The sequence below is a fragment of the Dermacentor variabilis genome, chromosome 3, assembly GCF_050947875.1.
Source record: "Dermacentor variabilis isolate Ectoservices chromosome 3, ASM5094787v1, whole genome shotgun sequence".
NCBI lineage: Eukaryota > Metazoa > Arthropoda > Arachnida > Ixodida > Ixodidae > Dermacentor > Dermacentor variabilis.
The window spans coordinates 120,065,840-120,082,607 of record NC_134570.1 but is presented as its reverse complement, the minus strand read 5'-3'; positions in this window follow the sequence as shown (position 1 = coordinate 120,082,607).

Sequence of the window (16,768 nt, the reverse complement as noted above, 5' to 3'; positions counted from 1 at the left end):
TATATGTAAGTCATTAGTGAAAGTTACCAGCTGAGTCTCACAAGAAAAAAAAATTGCGATAGCCATGTTGACTGTTAGAGACAAAATTATTTTCTTCAAGAAAGTTGACGAGGTTAGGAAATATGATGTGCTCCATAATTTTGCATGGTACTGAGGTAATCGATATGGGCCTGTAGTTAAAAGGATATTGAGTTTCGCCAGATTTGTGGGTAGGAATAATCTTTGCTGTTTTCCAGTGATGAGGCAAGGATGAAGACAGGTACGATTGTGAAAAAATGCTCTTAAGATGATAGAGGAATACTCACTAGTATTTTTTAGAAATTTCGTCGTGATTTCGTCTATTCCACAAGAAGACGTAAGTTTAAGAGTGTCTATTACTTTTTTATGCCAGTAGAGTTAACAATTACGGGATCCATAGGAAAAATATTGCAGCATCGTAGCCTCGGCAGGTCGTTATCATGTGCTGAAGGAGTGAAAGCTTTTATAAATACATTATTTAAAATCGTAGCGCAGTGCTGCCGAGGTATAGGCTCACCGGAAGACGTGCTAGGTGATATGATTTTCGATGCACTAGGCCTTACTACATTCCAGAAGCTTCTTGGATTATTTATGAACATGTTCGGAAGGGTATTATTGAAAAAAGAAAATTTTGTATTCTTTATCGCAGATGAGTAGGCCTAGGCAGCTTCTTTGTAAGCAGACCATTTAGCCTGCATTTCCATCCGCTTAGCTGTGCGAAAAAGACGTTTTTTTCTGTTCGATAGGCGTTTCAAAAATTTAGTATACCATGAAGCATTGTTATTCGAAAAAACGCGCCTCTTCGGAATAAATTTGTTAAGAAGATCGTGAATTTTTTCTTTGAATATATTCCAGTTAGTATCCAGTGAGCGCTCAGCAACTTTAGGCAGGTAATTATCAAGGAAAGGAGCAAGTTCGTTGTTGATAGCGGTGAAGTTGCCGCATTTACAATCCCGAATGGTTTTAATACTGTTTTGGTACGGTAGGATTGCCAGGCTAATAAAAAAATGCAAGACGTCGTGATCGCTCAAGCCGGGTGAGTGTGTAACCTAGATATGATATCTGTTGATGATGTTAAAACAAGATCTGAAAGGGATGATGTGGTGTTCGTTACACATGTAGGGGAAGTAACTACCTGAACCAAGTTGATATCAGCACATATCTCTACAAAATACTTCCATTCTGCGGAAGTTGTATTTAATAAAGGACACGTGCTTGACCCGAAAATATTCGGGAAGTTAAAATCGCCCATAAGTAATATTGGCGCTCCAGAGGAGCGAACACTTATCTGGCACAAGCAATCGATAATGCTATCGCAAAAAGTCGGGGCTGATGATGGTGGTCGGTAACAAACACCGACCACAACATTTTTGAAATTTACAGAAAGGCAGCACCATACACATTCAATGTTACATGATATGGCTACAGGGAAACAGTCAAAGCATTCATTAACAGCAACTAAGACACCACCGCCTAGTGTGTTAGCGCGATCAGTACGGTAAATATTATACTCTTTATTACAGTACAATAACTCAGTTTGTTACTTTACTCGTCAACCACGTTTCGGTTAATGCAATTAGGTCTGCATCACAATCATTTATTAGGCTACAGAGATCATCTTCTTTAGGTAAGAAGCTACGAATATTAGTAAAAAAGAACCGGTAGTCTTGCTATTATAGGATCGAGGTCCCTACCCCTCGCGTTATCCTATGGGTGCGCTGTTAGAACATTGCGGCCTGATCTTAAGGATAGAACAGACGCCGTGGCATCGTCCGAGGTACTCCTTAACGGCTTCAATTGAGACCTTTTGCTCAGTGGTGTCGTATGCATAGACCTTTTGCTCAGTGGTGTCGTATCCATAGCATTTTTTACCAATCAGTAGCTTGTTATATCTTAATTTAAATGGTACGTTCCGACTTTTTCCGCATTCGATGAGAGTTTTTCTGGCGTAACGTGTAGCGGGACCGAAATCTTCACTAACAGAGATACTCATTTCTTTTAGCATGGGGCGGTTCGATAATATTTCTTCCTTCGTTTTATAGCCAGCAAAATTTACTATCAATGGACGAGACTTCCCTGGACTGAATCTACCTATACTATGTGCGCGCGATATCCTGTCACTAGTTATTCTGAGGCTTAGAGTGTTTGTTAGAATGTCCAGTATCTTTTCCTCCGATTGAACAGCGGATTCAGTGGTGATGTCCGTTAAGCCATAAAAAAGCAGATTATTTCTACGAGAGCGGTCTTCCGCATCATCCAGTCGGGAGCGTAGGAATGCAGCCTCCTTTGCTATATTCCCAACCGCTAAACGCACGTCACCGAGTTCATGCTGCCATTTTTGAAAACTGCCGGTCTGATTTTCCACCGTCGAAAGTCTTTCTTTAATTTCTGATATCACTTCCGCCACCGTTTCCTGATGCGTTTTTAACTCTGTAACAGTGTCCAGTATTCCTTTTTGGCTATCCTCCACTCTTTTAGACCTTTGATTCAAGTCGCGTAAGGTTTTCAGAACTTCAGATAATGTATCTGATTGTGGTTCTCTCGGAGGACCGGGATTACTGTGAACGTCACCGCACAAAAGCAATAACAAAGAACAAAAAGGACCAAGCACTGCTTCTGGGCATGGAAGCACGATTATAAATGGATCGTCGGATTTTAGTGCTGATATGGAAAGGCAACTGACCTGTGGAATGAACAAAAAGATGCGTGACGCCATCATTCCTGTCGTGCGTCCATGCCCACTGAAGATTTCGTTCGGAGCGCCGGCTTTAAGCTGACTCGCTATCGGCGCAGCCGAAGACGTTGTAAGATGCGCAGTGCCCATCAGGTGACAGGTGACCAATGACGCAACCGCCCTGCCAGAGGAGGGCGGCAGCGTACAGAGACGTGGAAGCTGGGAAAGCACCCGCCATCTGGTCGACAGGGAGCATCTCATTTGGTGGCAAGCAGCAGTCGCCAGGATAAGATGAGGCAGGTGAGGCACAGATGTCTTGAAAACTTGCTTCCGTGGTTAACGAACCGTTGTAGAGCGCTCCCCCGTGACGAGAGACAGCATGACATTCCCAGCCAAGGACTAGGGTACCGAATAACTGGGGAATGAACAAAAAGATGCGTGAGGCCATCATTCCTGTCGTGCGTCCATGCCCACTATAGACGCGATCGTAGCAAATGACAGAGGGCGAGGTGATGATGTGAAGGAGCAGGTTGTCTTACCCGCATTATATGTTCTCGCCCATTTCCCGACCAGATTGTCATGTAACTTCCAATAACGTAGTCCCCGAAGAGGTCCGACGCCAGACCAGAATCGACCCCATACCGAGGAACATGAATCCCGAGTTCAACAAGGGAAGAAGAGCGGCGAGGGCCAAGGCTCTCATCGACCAGCATGCCAACGACGAACACGCGCGGTACGTGGACGCGGCCGAATACCAACGGAACGCCTTCGCAGCGGTCGTCATAGAGGCGTCAACCGGCGCCACGAGGACGGCAGCGAGCGTGAGAAGCACCGAAGCGGAGCAAGCGGAGGAGGTAGCCATCGCCCTGGCCATCGCCGACGCAGACTGCCACACGGTGCTGAGTGACTCAAGACAGGCGGTGCGAAACTTCGCCAAAGGGCGAATCTGCAGGGAGGCTGAGCGCGTACTGCGAGCGGTAAAACTAGACGAACGAAAAGTACGACTCGAGTGGTTCCCGGCGCACGCGGGCGACGCGTCGGAACGCAATGAGAACCATAACGAGACGGCACACGCCGCGGCGCGAGCGCTAACCAACCGCGCCCCGGCGACAGACCGTCCGACATGGTTCGGAACCAAGGACCGCATGACGGATTACAATGAAATCACGAAGGCCTACCGCTTGGCTCGCAGGACTCTTCCACCCCCGCACCCGAGACTGAGTCGAGCGGAGGCGGTAGTACTGAGACAGCTCCAGACCGGATCGCTGCCGAGCCCGAAACTGTTAAATCGCATGTACCCCGAGACATATCCGACAGATATGTGCAGAGTCTGCCGGAGGGGGACCGCAGACTACACGCACATCTTGTGGGACTGCATTAAATATCCAGAAGACGCTAACTCAAGAGCACTCCCACCGCGGCTCGAGGCAGCCGCGAAGAGCTACGACCGAGACGATCAGCTCTGGGCCGTCCAGCAGGTCCTCGAGGCGCTCGAAAGGCACGGACCCAGCGAGCCGGCAACGGCGAGCGGAGACCCGCGCCGAGTAACGGCACCTTCGAGGATGACGTAGGCCCTCGTCGGGGCGCGCGAGCGCCCAACTGCAGGCATAATTAAAGTTTCTCCAATCCAATCCAATCCAATCCAATAACGTAAATATCGTAAAAAGGAAGTGCACCAAAACGGAAGCTGCTAAATGCTACATCTAGGTAAAACCGAACTGAAGCGCCCGAGCAAGCAATTATGCACGAGCGATGGTAATGTTCATCTTGGTTAGCACTTGGTATAATAAAACGCCAAATTCCAATTTTAGAAATTCGGAGACAAATCTAGCTGTATGAAAGGGACACTCGCGGCTCGTCCTGTAATAGGAAAATTATAGTGTCCGACAGCGCATGCGCTAATTAATATCGATGCATGTGATACGCGTGTAGCATCTCAGTCGTTTGTTTTTGTTAACTTGCTGCCGTTGTGCGACTTATGTCGTCGTTCAGTGAGGAACACTACCCTAATACGTTTGAATTGCTACATGTGGCGTATATCGAGAAAAATTCAATTGCAAAAATATATGCATAACCAGCACTCGTGCTAACATCTGTCGTCTGTTCATACGGTCATTCCTAGGTACCTGGCTTGTATCGCTGGGTTTTTTCTATTCGATTCGGTGCGTAGGCGCGTTCAATGCCCCCGGAGCTGTGCGACGGCAAAAGTTGTAAGCCCCGAATTTTCCTCTTCGTACATGGAAGAACTTGTGAGGCCAGCGCAGGCTCGCTTTAACGAACAATCAAAATTCGGGACGGCGTGAACCCATACAAACTGGCTAACGCTGAGGATGCTACACGAGACCTTGATGATCTGGCAGGTAGTACGCACGTTGATACGCTTATGATTTTCTGGTGCTGTTTGCGAACTACGTCACTTTGCAAGCAATGATGGTCGGCAATTGACTGTTGTTCATAAGAGTACTACGTACGGCTAGTTGGCGCATAGTTTAAGAAGCATGTGGGGCGAAAGGTTAAAACACGGAAGAAATTCTAGGAAGGGCTAGAAAGAGCGCCCTGTTTTTGACATTCTTTCTTTATGCTCTTATTTCTTGGTCGACTCTTCCCTTGCGCAGCACACCCATCCTAATTTTACTGTAGGTTCACAATTATTTTTTGGTGAGGAACCTGTATAGCGATGTAGTGTATCCATCAGTTGTTATATCAGTGTCCTTAGCGAGACGAGTGAATGAAAGCACGCTTCCTAGTGTGCGATAGTTACACTTTCTTGCCTTTTGTGGCGGTAGGAATTATATGGACACTTCAGGAGAATTTCCTACGTCCTCGTCAGCTTGCTGCTGAGCATAAAGTGTGCTAAGATCATGGCCCTCAGTTGTATGTTGCAGATTCGACTGAAACCGTGCGGGGGTTAGCCGAGACGGAGGTCGGCTTCATGCGTGGCGTCTCCTCGAGCGCGCACAGGAAGGGGAGGGGGGGAGGCGGAAAGTGAGCGCGCGCTTGGAGGCGAATTTTATCGAAGAGGACGTGTAAACGTGGGCGAGAGGGGGAGGGGAGAGAGGTCTGCACGTGGCTATTCTTGGAGGCAATCTGCGGTGGTTGCAAACGCTAAGCGACCGGGGCGTGACTGATGGCCTCTAGAGTGCTGTGTGCTCGGACGAACAATTTGCTCTGAAGTGACGGGCAGCGCGACATTGAATTCGCTGGTTACTACGGCCACTCTTCATCGCCCTGGCGTTGGGACACCAAATGTTCGTGACATCAAGAGAGAACTGTTCATGAATGCACCTGCGCGTGTGAGGACGTATTCATTAATTTATTAGGAAACGAGTGGTTAGTGCAATTAGCAGGGCCGATCCAAAAAGAACGATCCTTGCTTTGCTTAGTTGCCTTTGGCATAAAGCTAAGTGACGCGTGTGCATGAGCCCTCGCGCACCCATGTTACAGAATGTGGCAGATGATGCATTGGCTTGTATGTTTTTTTTTATTTCCTTTGTATTCTTGCAAATGTACCGGTCACTTATTTGCAGATCAACTTTATTGGGTATGTGGCACTGTATGGAAATTATGCTCCTCAACAACATACGGCAATGATAGAAAAGAGCTACGGGCACTATTCGGGACGGTGTGGAATTCAGCCATGTTGTCGAATTTTGCAATGACGGCACCTTGAGCCAATCAGATAGGCCCACAACAGCTTCCGATTGGCTCAGCATGCGCCCATTACGAAATTTGACACCATTGGCGGAATTCATTACTGTCCAGAATAGTATCTCCAATTGGTTGCACGATATGTAGATGCCGCCTTTCGGTTAAGCCCCCATTGTTGGTATGTGCAGTATTATAATCATTCACTGTAATGCACAAGGTATCGTATGTGCTGCGCTGATTTTGATGCGCCGAAACGATATTAAAAACAAAGGAAAGCTAACGCAAAGCCCTTATTTCACTCTCTACATCAAGTGTCGTTTTATCTTTGGATAGGTTAAGAAAGAGTCATTAATTAATTAATTACCACAATAAATAGGTTATACCGGAAAATACATTTGTTTGTTCTTTTCTTCCACGAATGCATTCTCTAGGGCCAGAATAAAGGTGAACAATTTGTTCGAAAAGTCCTTGAGAGACAACTGTGCCATTAGAGACATAATCAACACCTGGACACGGCTCTTTGCCAATTTCGCATTGTGGGTATGTGTTATAGAATTGGCATCATTATATTTACCACGCGGTGACCCTGCATCTGAAATAGCCAGCTTGTGTTGGCACGAGAGACGCTTGCTTGAATGCTTACTTTGTAAGAAACCGCTAACGATAGATAATGTTTTTAAAGTCAGCGCAGAATCCGTTCTTTTCTTGGAAATTATCCAGCGTACCATCCATAAGGAGTTACATATAGCCTCATATGTAATTAGATTTCTTGCAGTTGAAAACACGGGAGGTGTGAAATGTGATTTTCTCACGCTCGTAGGCTTTCCCAGTATATAACAAACGTGTGGAAGGAAGGCACCAAGATGTCAACGTACCACCTGGCGTGAAAACTTCATCGAGAGTGTCCCACATGTAAGAGTGACGTAACGGGTGCAGTCTGAACCTCCTCAGTGAACAAACGTATATGATATGATATGATGATTACTATGGCAAAAGTGTAAATATATTTGTGTACGCCTCAGACTATCCGACGAGCGTGTGACGCAACATGGGCTGACGGAATTTTCATCAGAAAGTAATTTGCAGAATTCCACTAGAAAGGCTACTTCTGTGGCACGATATTTCACCATTCGCAATAATCCGACATGTTGTTTGTTTGCCGTAGCGGTTAGAGATGGCGCCGTCATTGCGTTGTATTGACATCGCGAGCTGCCGCTATGAACCTTAAGGTAGGCCTTCATCCGTCAATATCCAGCATCAATCTTAACATGCATGCCTACATAAACACCGCAACCTAGTATCCGAGGTGACACACGGCGCATCGAAAGATCACGGCACTATTCAGTTAACTTGAAGGGGGTGAACAAGTTAGAACAGGCTACCCGTTCCGCATGAAATCCTACGCATGGTCAGGCGATGACGTGAGTTCAGTGTCCGCGCACAACCCCGAGAATCGGTGTCAAGAACAAAATCAAGGAAAATGAGAAGGCTGAGAATTTTGTATGCTGCAGTTAAAAAAAAAGAAACTAGAGAGAGAAATGCGAAGTACGGCATTGATAGCATGTTCTTGCATATACACAACCATGCCTACGCGCTCAGTCGTCAGTTGTAGCGTGGTACGGACCTACAGTTTCTTTCTAATAATAGCTGCAGCCAATAATTCAGTTGCCCATGTTGTGTCGCAACTCCTAATGCTTCTTCAGTTCGAGAAAATTAGGACAATTCGCTTTAGGGTAAATTGAGATGTCCTTATTCCCTAGAAGTGCGAGTGCGTACTAGGAAATGCAGACATTTATTTCGATGGTTGTGATTTGTTCCAACGCAATCGATAGAGCCATTACATGGTAGATATGGAATCATACAGCATTTATCTACAGTCCCTGTTGATTCACGCTTAAGGGAGCAAGATTTCTTTGGTGATAAGTTGTACACCTCTAACCAAACATACAGGGTGTAGATAAAGGTGCTTTTAACGGCCCCCAATTCCCCGTTTAGCACAGAGTTCATGCTTCTTCGTGCTATTTTCGCACATTGGCGTAGAATTGCTGCGGTGTATAACGGGAAAGCCACCGTGGGATCCTGTAACTGAGCGAAAAGAAAGAAAAGTCACCTTTTCGGACGGTCATCGGTGCGATGTCACAACTGACACAAGAACAATTTCAAATAGTTGGCTATGGTGGACGTTTATTATTAGTAATAACACCATTGGAGTAAAACAATATATATCGCTGAATTGGACCTCGAAGCTGTGCGAGTGAAACACTCTGGACATACGGAACAAAAAAATAAACAGCTAGTCAGTTTGCAGCTGGGACGTAGACAATACTTTGAATGACATCACTTCAGTTATGGCAGAACATCAATGGTTCGAGTGTGGTTTAGTCTCATTTTCAAACCTGATTATTTATGCGTTCAGTGGGGGAGTGCCATGATGGGGCTGTATCATTTTTTCTATCGTCGGCACTGGCGGGAATGTCTGGGCCTTCATGAGGTACAACTATTTCAAATATTTCTCATTATAGATGCGCAATTACTCCACCATTTTATGTTCAAACGTCTCGGATCCAGCCCGTGTGGGCGGGCGCTGCACGAATGTGGGCGGGGCCTCAGAGGCTTTGACCTTGCACGGACGCCTTGTAACCGACCACCTGATTGGTCCGCGGAGTGGGAGAGGGAAAGGGAAAACACACATGTCGCATTGCGAGAGATAAAAATTTTATTCTGCGCCCGACTTCGTTCTGAGCGGACGTGCATTGCAGTCGCTGCACCGAGAGAAGGAGCCATGCCCGTTGAACCAGAACCGGTAGCCGCCATGGGCTGTGTGGGCACTACTTGCCAACCGACGACCACTCCAACAGCAAAACGAGTGCGTTTCACCCTGCCGAGTGGCCGCGTCGTGTGCCCAAGGAGAGTGGAGCTGGCTGCACGAGACACTGTCATCCTGGCTACAGGCGCTGCAGTGGCGTCCAAGCGAGCTGCAGGCGGTGACGCTGTTCCCGAACCCGGCAATTCCTCAGTTCCTGTAGCCGAGAAGCGCATCGTCTATCGTGGTGGTGAGCACTTTTTTTTTTTGCATTTCAGCGTTTATGACGGTTTCGTCTATTGGTGTAAGCTTATTTTGTGCTTCGTTTATTCGCGTGTGCTGTAATATTGTCAGACGTGCAAGTCATGCACCGGATGTCTCAGTTACCGTGTATCATGTTTTAAAAGTATACGTCCCTTTCGATGGAGATAAAAATAACAGTATTTTGTTCGCACCATCCTCGAGATGGTGCCCATTGTTATTGTGTAATGCCTAATTATTAGGTTTGCAACCATTATTGAAGGATTTAAGTAATATACTTACAGCATGTATGCCAACATAACATTTTAGAAGGAATTTAAACATAGTATCGTGTAATACTTGCGATGCGTAAATCCCGTGTTGCCCTTTTTGCCGCATTATAAGGAAAGCCGACGAAATATATGGAAAAAAGTAAAGCTTTCGGCTTGTCTCTGCCGCAGTGCCGATCTTAACCTTGCGGTGAATGAATCTCAGCATGGTTCCAGAAACATGGGCCGGTTTGCGTAACTCAGCTGAACGGTACAATATGCGTGTCGTTATTTTTTGCGTTCTTCGCCTAAGCGCTGGGCTGCCAATTTAGCAATAAAGTTAATCTGTGCTGCCACGTTGGTATCTAGAACATATAATGTGAATTTTTTTAACGTGGATCCTCTACTACTGTCCATGTTCGGGTTAGCATTAGGTGCGAATATGTGCCTTACGCGGCCTTTATTTTTTGAGATCTTAGCATTGGCAGTCCGCTTATCGTTCATACAAAAGGTTTGCACTGAGGCGAGGATTGCTGCCAGCAGGACTTACTCGAATGTGCGAACATTTACAACCTATCCTATCGATGCCACACTATTGAAGCGCCGTGTTTGAGGACAGCTCTCCTTCTACTCGCGGGTGCCACGCCGCGTCGGCATCTTCTTGTTATTTTTTTATCACAAGACGTCCTAACAAACTGTATACAACATTTAAAAGTTTGCCGAAACAGTTGTGGAGGGCACAATTAATGCAGTTTGTCGACTCCAGTACGCACCACGTCACACTGATTTTGTCGTGAGTCGATTGCATAATAAGTTTTTCAAAATATACTTGAGCGGAAGACATTTAATGATAGAACTGCATTGCTTTCTATGAAATGTCTTATTTAGCAGCTTCAACTTCTTACTGGCTTAGCGACGAGGAAAACGAGAACAAGACAAAAGCGGGAGCCAACGTTTCGACATATGCTTACCTCGGCATAATATTTGTAGGTAGCGTTGTTCCAAAGCGTCTGAGACGGGTAAGGCTGGCCGATGTGGTAACGAGGAGGGCGTAGAATTGAGAATAAAGGTGTTCTGTGCACAAGGCCGGTGACACAGCTGTCTGCCTGCCACATGTCAACGGCATGCACAGTGCCCCTCTATTTGCTGCTTTGCTGGTGGTCGTGTTCTATCGCGTCTCTGAAATAGATAAGAGAAGGAGCCGAAGAAACCGGTGTTCGTGAGAAAAGAAGCATTTGAAAAAAATTCTGCAATGGTCTAACGATATACATAAAATGAAAGCGGAGGGAAAGAAAACAATAAGCAACAAAATTAAATGTTCTTGCCTATTGCTCGAAATTTAGCATAGGTTGCTCAGTGCATAGGTTGGTTCCTTTTATGTATTTATGCCACTTCAGTATTTTATTTATATATACATATATTCTTCCGTGAAGAGCGGTTTCCGCCACTCCATCTATGATCTCTTTGAGAGGCACGATAGCCCACGACCCCCAGCGAAACAGGCAATAGATGGGTGCTGTCTGCGCCGTTGACGCGTGGTTCTCAGACGGCCATGTCACCGGCCTCGTGCGCAGAAATCCTTCATTCTCAATTCTACTCACTCGTCGTTAACTCACCTTCGCTAATCGCCGCACCCACCAACCTTACCCCGTCTCTCTTTTTTGGAAGAACCCCACTTAGTCCACTTGTCGAAGCATTGGCTCACGCTTTCACCTTGTTGTCGAGTTGATCATCGTCTTTATTTTCCATTTGCCTCCTTCCCCCTGTTTTACTTGGTAACCGGTTCTTTCTTACGCGCCGTAATGAAGGACTGTGAAATATGAAAAAGCTAGAGTAAAAAAAGTGCTTACGCTAAAGAAGAGATCGTTTATTTACCAGGTGACTTAAATGATGAAGGTTTGATAATATTTCTCTATTCTGTCCCTTTTTCATGGTCATTACTTATTTAATCGCAACTCATTTGCATCGCCTGTTAGGGGTAATTACATCGGCCGTGTCTCCATTACATCGTGTGCTTCGCTCACGGTTTCTTTCTTCGACCGAGAGGTCAGGTGAGGTGATCCCGGAGATAGCTTTGCCAGTGGTGCCGTGAGGACGATTTTCGACTATATTGGCGCTAACTATGCCCGTACTCCTAGTATTGAACACTTTCGCATGTATTCTCGCTTCTGGTGGGCACCAGGAAAGCCACTTTCCGGGCAGCATAGTCTCGGGAGAGCCCTGGGACGCTATAACGTAAAGCAGATATAATGTGTGCACACTTATTATGCATAATTAGACCAAACGAAAGAAACATAATGATTTCTGATTTGACGACTGTTTCGCCATAATGCTCTGCCATTGATCAAACGTTTACTGCTGGCACCTACTTCGCCTGTATTGAACTCTACTTCTCAAAACCACTAGAACTCACGGCATCAATGTGACGTATGCGGGTTAACGATCTATTAACATGCCCGCGAAAAATGAATTTTTTACAGTAGCCGCAGATTGCCCCTTTCCGAAAGGTAGAGACCATGGCTGCCCACCGAGCGCTCAGGCACTACAGCTAATCGGAGCGGCCTGGAAGCATGGATTTATTTGCGTATAATAAATACTTTTCCATGGCAGATTCATATTATTGAGACCTTTCGGCACACATGCGAGATCACTTTCCGAAGTCTTCTTTGTGAGGGTCCGTTCTGTTGACATTTTTAACGTTCCGTTGCACCCCGCCGCGATTTTTTACCAGCCACAGCAAGTTAAGCAACGGGAAGCGGATTAATCGCATACGACGACACCAGCCTTCTTGCCGGTTACCTACTTTCACTTTGCTTGCTAGGTCCCATCGAAACCCTCTCCACTTGAGCGCGCTCTTCGAATCTTGTGAGCCAATAAGAAAGAATAAGAGAATCTGCTCAGTGTAGGCAATGCTACTGGCTTCGAAAAAAAAAAAAAGCTCTTACAAAGGAGGAGTGAATTTGACTGGGCTTTTCAAGCAAGGCTGCGGGTTACCACCCGATGCTTGCGATCGCAGTTACCTAAATTTGACGTGAGGAGATTGGAATAAAAAGAAATTTGAATAGTTTTACGTTATTCGGCCCTACTTTGTACATGCGAAGTTTCTCCATTTCCCGAAAGCGTGATATGCAGCGGCTTTGCCTCTCCATAGCTCTATATACGGCGGGGCATGCTTTACAGGGATTAAATGTATTTGGGAAATTTATTTTTAAAAATTTATGGGCGCTAATTGCACCCGTAACTTTCATTTTCCAGATTCTGCTACTCATTTTCCTTTTCTTTGTGTTGTCTGTACCTTGATAACTCTTTCTGATACCCCATGCGTTTTGATAGCTCTTTCGCCTCGCTGCGATGCTTTGCTAGCGCTCAAGGGCCGTGATCTTTTTTCTTTGAATGGCTACAGTGAGATGCCTACCAAGAATGTAGGGATATCTGCCAGCTTTGGAACCGCCATTCTTGTGCTCTCAAATGTGCTGCGTATGGATGTATTATGGAGTTAGCCTAAAGGGAGAAAAAATGTTCTTGTGCGAAGTACGAAGACGGTCGTTCTGAAAAAAAAAAAGACGTTCTCTACAACGCTTGAGAACTTCGTTAATGGAAATTTCTTGCTAATCTCAATCCTACACCAGCATAATGAGTCATCATTACGGACTCAAAAAGTGCTTAAGATCATGTGCGATATGAACAGGAAGCGTAACCCACATCCAGTGACCCAAGATTTTAGTTAATTTCATCGTAAGGCTGCTGTCGCTGGCCACACTATAGCATTCCAGCGTCTTCGCGCACACTGTGGCATATGCTGAAATGACAAAGCTTAGCTAGCAGCATTTAAAAAATACCGGACAAAATATTTTTTTATAGTACGGTGCATCAGCAATGGCAAAGAAATATTCTCACGCGGAGAGGAATAATCTGTGCAGCCTGTCGCTTCCAAATTCATTTCTCACCTGAATAAATCTCATCCGAAAATCTAGACTTCCACATCATCTTTCCCGTCGTCTCGAGATTTTATATCATCGACTCCATCTGAACGCCGCGTTCACCAATAACTAACTACCTGCACCAGCTTGGTGTGCCCACCATCCTGTATTGTGATAAACGTGGTGCATCCGAAACTGTGTAACACATTTTATCGGAATGTCAAGATCACAGAGGAGAGAGAATGTGCTATTTTGTTGGAATGTCCTATGTTTCCAGAGAACCAATAGATATAGGTTATATGTCTTCTACTGCAAAGCACAGGCAAGCTTTCAAATTTCCTTTTACATTCCTTCAAGACAATGACGTAATTTGCAAGCTATATCATGTTTAGAGGAACACCCGTCCCCTTTGCCTCACGTGTAAATAACAACATCATTATTTTCCCTTTTCCTGGGCAGAATGGCATGAAGCCGCGTGTTTATTTCTCGGCACAATTGCCTGTATTTCAATAAAGAGCCTCACTTTACTCTCTCTCTCTATCGAGCGTAATGCATGTGGACGAAGAGCGCAGTTCGCCTAGATGTTGAAAAAATTGTTTGTGTAACAAGTACGAAGAGAGAAGCTAATGTAAAAGGAGTTCTGTACAACTCTCGAGAACATTCTCAATTTAGGTTTCTTCCTGTTCTCAATCCTTGCGAAGTGTGGTAATTGGCATATCTAATTATGCAGTTAAGGAGAATATAAAATATTTCTTGACTTGCTTGATCATACACCGAGCACGCATTTTGACCGCGATAGAAACTTACTTCGGTTGATAAGTTTGTTTCCTTCTCTATTGTTTCTGGTTGTGCAATTGCTGTGATCTTGCGAGATGTATGTTACTGCTTTGATTTCTAAAATTGGTATCTTCGTGAAGCCTAACCAATGGCATTCCTTTTATTGGGTTATGCGCAGGTGTTCCTCTCAAGCGATTCAAGGGATGCCGTAGTTTCAGGGACGCAGCTGTTACAGGAAACATCAGCGGAGGCGCCAAGACATTGTCACGGGAGGACAAGCTGGATGTCAACTGCGGCCTGGCGTCCTGTGCCAACAGTGCCGAAATGTGTGACCGTTTTGCCGCGAACGACGGGTTCATGGAGGAGGTCATGGCAATGGCCGACGACTTGTGCGACCAGAAATGAACATTCTATCGACCCGCCAATGACAGGACCCGAAAGTCACCGAATATTGCACATGTCCCAGCAGATCCTTTTGTTGGGCTAGTTGGTGCATGTTACTGAAGTAGTATAGCGCCAAAAAGACGACACAAGACGAGACACGGACGAGCGCTTACTAACAACTTATGCTTTATTGATGGAAACACACTATATACGCAAATTTGGCGGCGCAACTCGCGCATTGTCAAACATCACAAGGTAACCAGGCAAAAGGCGATAGAAAGATCGTGAAGATGAAACGTATGTACAGGGCCAAATGACTAGAAATGATAATGGTTACGCGATTCAGAAACACTGCCGTAAGAGAGTACCCCATAAAAACTAAAAGATTAGGAATTTGCACCAAGCGCAGGCGCCGCAGCGACATGGTCAGTTCTAACTAAGGGCTTCAAAAAGGACATCTCAATTTTATAGAGAATTTTTGATGGTTCGCTCACGCATTCAAGGCCCTTCCTTTTAATGTGGAAGGCTTCCTTCAGCTCACGGGCAACGCTGTCTCGACATCTGTCAAGAACGATGGTCTCTCTTAGGCGAGGCTTGCACCCGCACTCTTTGCAATGGATGGCCATATTGAAACAAGTTACTGTTTCCTGTGACCTTTCGTTTTCTTTTAGCCTTTCATTTAGCACCGCCCCGTTTGTCCAATGTAAACCTTTTTGCACGAGAGCGGAATTTGACAAACTACCCCTTCCTTGCAACTGACAAGTGGATCGGTATGCTGGGTTCCGCAGGTCGCGCGTTCTGTTTTTTGGTTGTTAACGCGCGCGCACAATGTAGCAAGTTTCAAGGGGCTGAGAAAGCAACCGGGACTTTGAATTTACTCGCGACCTTTTTCAGTTTGTGAGCTACAAGGTGAGAGAATGTTATGACTACGGGTCTTAATCACCTGGTTTGTTCTTGCGTGTTTTGTCTTCCTTACCTTTTATCTTCTGGAGCAGGGACTGTGCTACTTAAGGTAAAACTGTCTGTGGGAACCCCGCCATCTTTAGTCTTTCAATCTGTTGATGGAAGCTGCTTCCTATGGCATGCTTCGTATGACATGACTTCTTGGCAGCCGATTCCAATGCCCCTGTGGCTATCGCTCTTTTTACGATCTTAGAGTGGCCTGACTCACAAGACAACAGCTCTTTTTGTGCTCGGGATTGGTACTTCCAGTGCACTTCAGCTCCCAGGCTTAGCTCGAGGTCTAAAAACTGTAACTTATTGTTCTTTGGTAGTTCAAAGGTGTATTCTAAACCACGGTTATATTTCATAAAAACATCCAGCCTCTCTTTCACAGATTCCTGGTGGCCTGGAGAATCCTGTCTGTTTAACACAACTACGAAATCATCCACATATCTAAATACTTTCAAAACCTTCTGTTTGTCAAGCATGCTGCCAGAAACGCTATCAACGGCCGAAAGAAAAATGTTGCTTAAGGTAGGGGATACACAGGACCCTATACAGATGCCCTTTTTCTGAACATAAACCCTATCATCGAACTGAACAAGCGTGGAACGAGGATAAAATTTCACAAGCCTAATGAAATTTTCAACTGACATGCCCACAGAATTCTGAAACGGAATGGTGCCTTTCTTTTCAATACATGCCTGGAAAGCTAAAGACAGTTCCTTGTGTGGGATAGAATAGAAAAGTTCCTTAACATCGACCTAGAAAAAACCACCTACGGTACCGCAGGACTGCAAAAATCCTACCACATCATGGGAGTTCCTTGTTTCGAAAGGATCTTCTATGTTAAGTGAACTCAAATGCTTTAACAGAAACGGGCTAACATGACGTTGCTAAGATTCCCTTTCGCTCACGATACACCTGAATGGAACTTCTTCTGTGTGGGTCTTGGCGGTAAAACACATGCCCAAAGTCTTTTTGCACTTATGGCATTTGCTATTTTTCCTAGTTCCAGTTCTTTGCAGAGGGACACAGCCTGAGATTTCACCCTAGCCGGCTTGAGGCTTTACGTGGCGGAATTCTTTTCCAC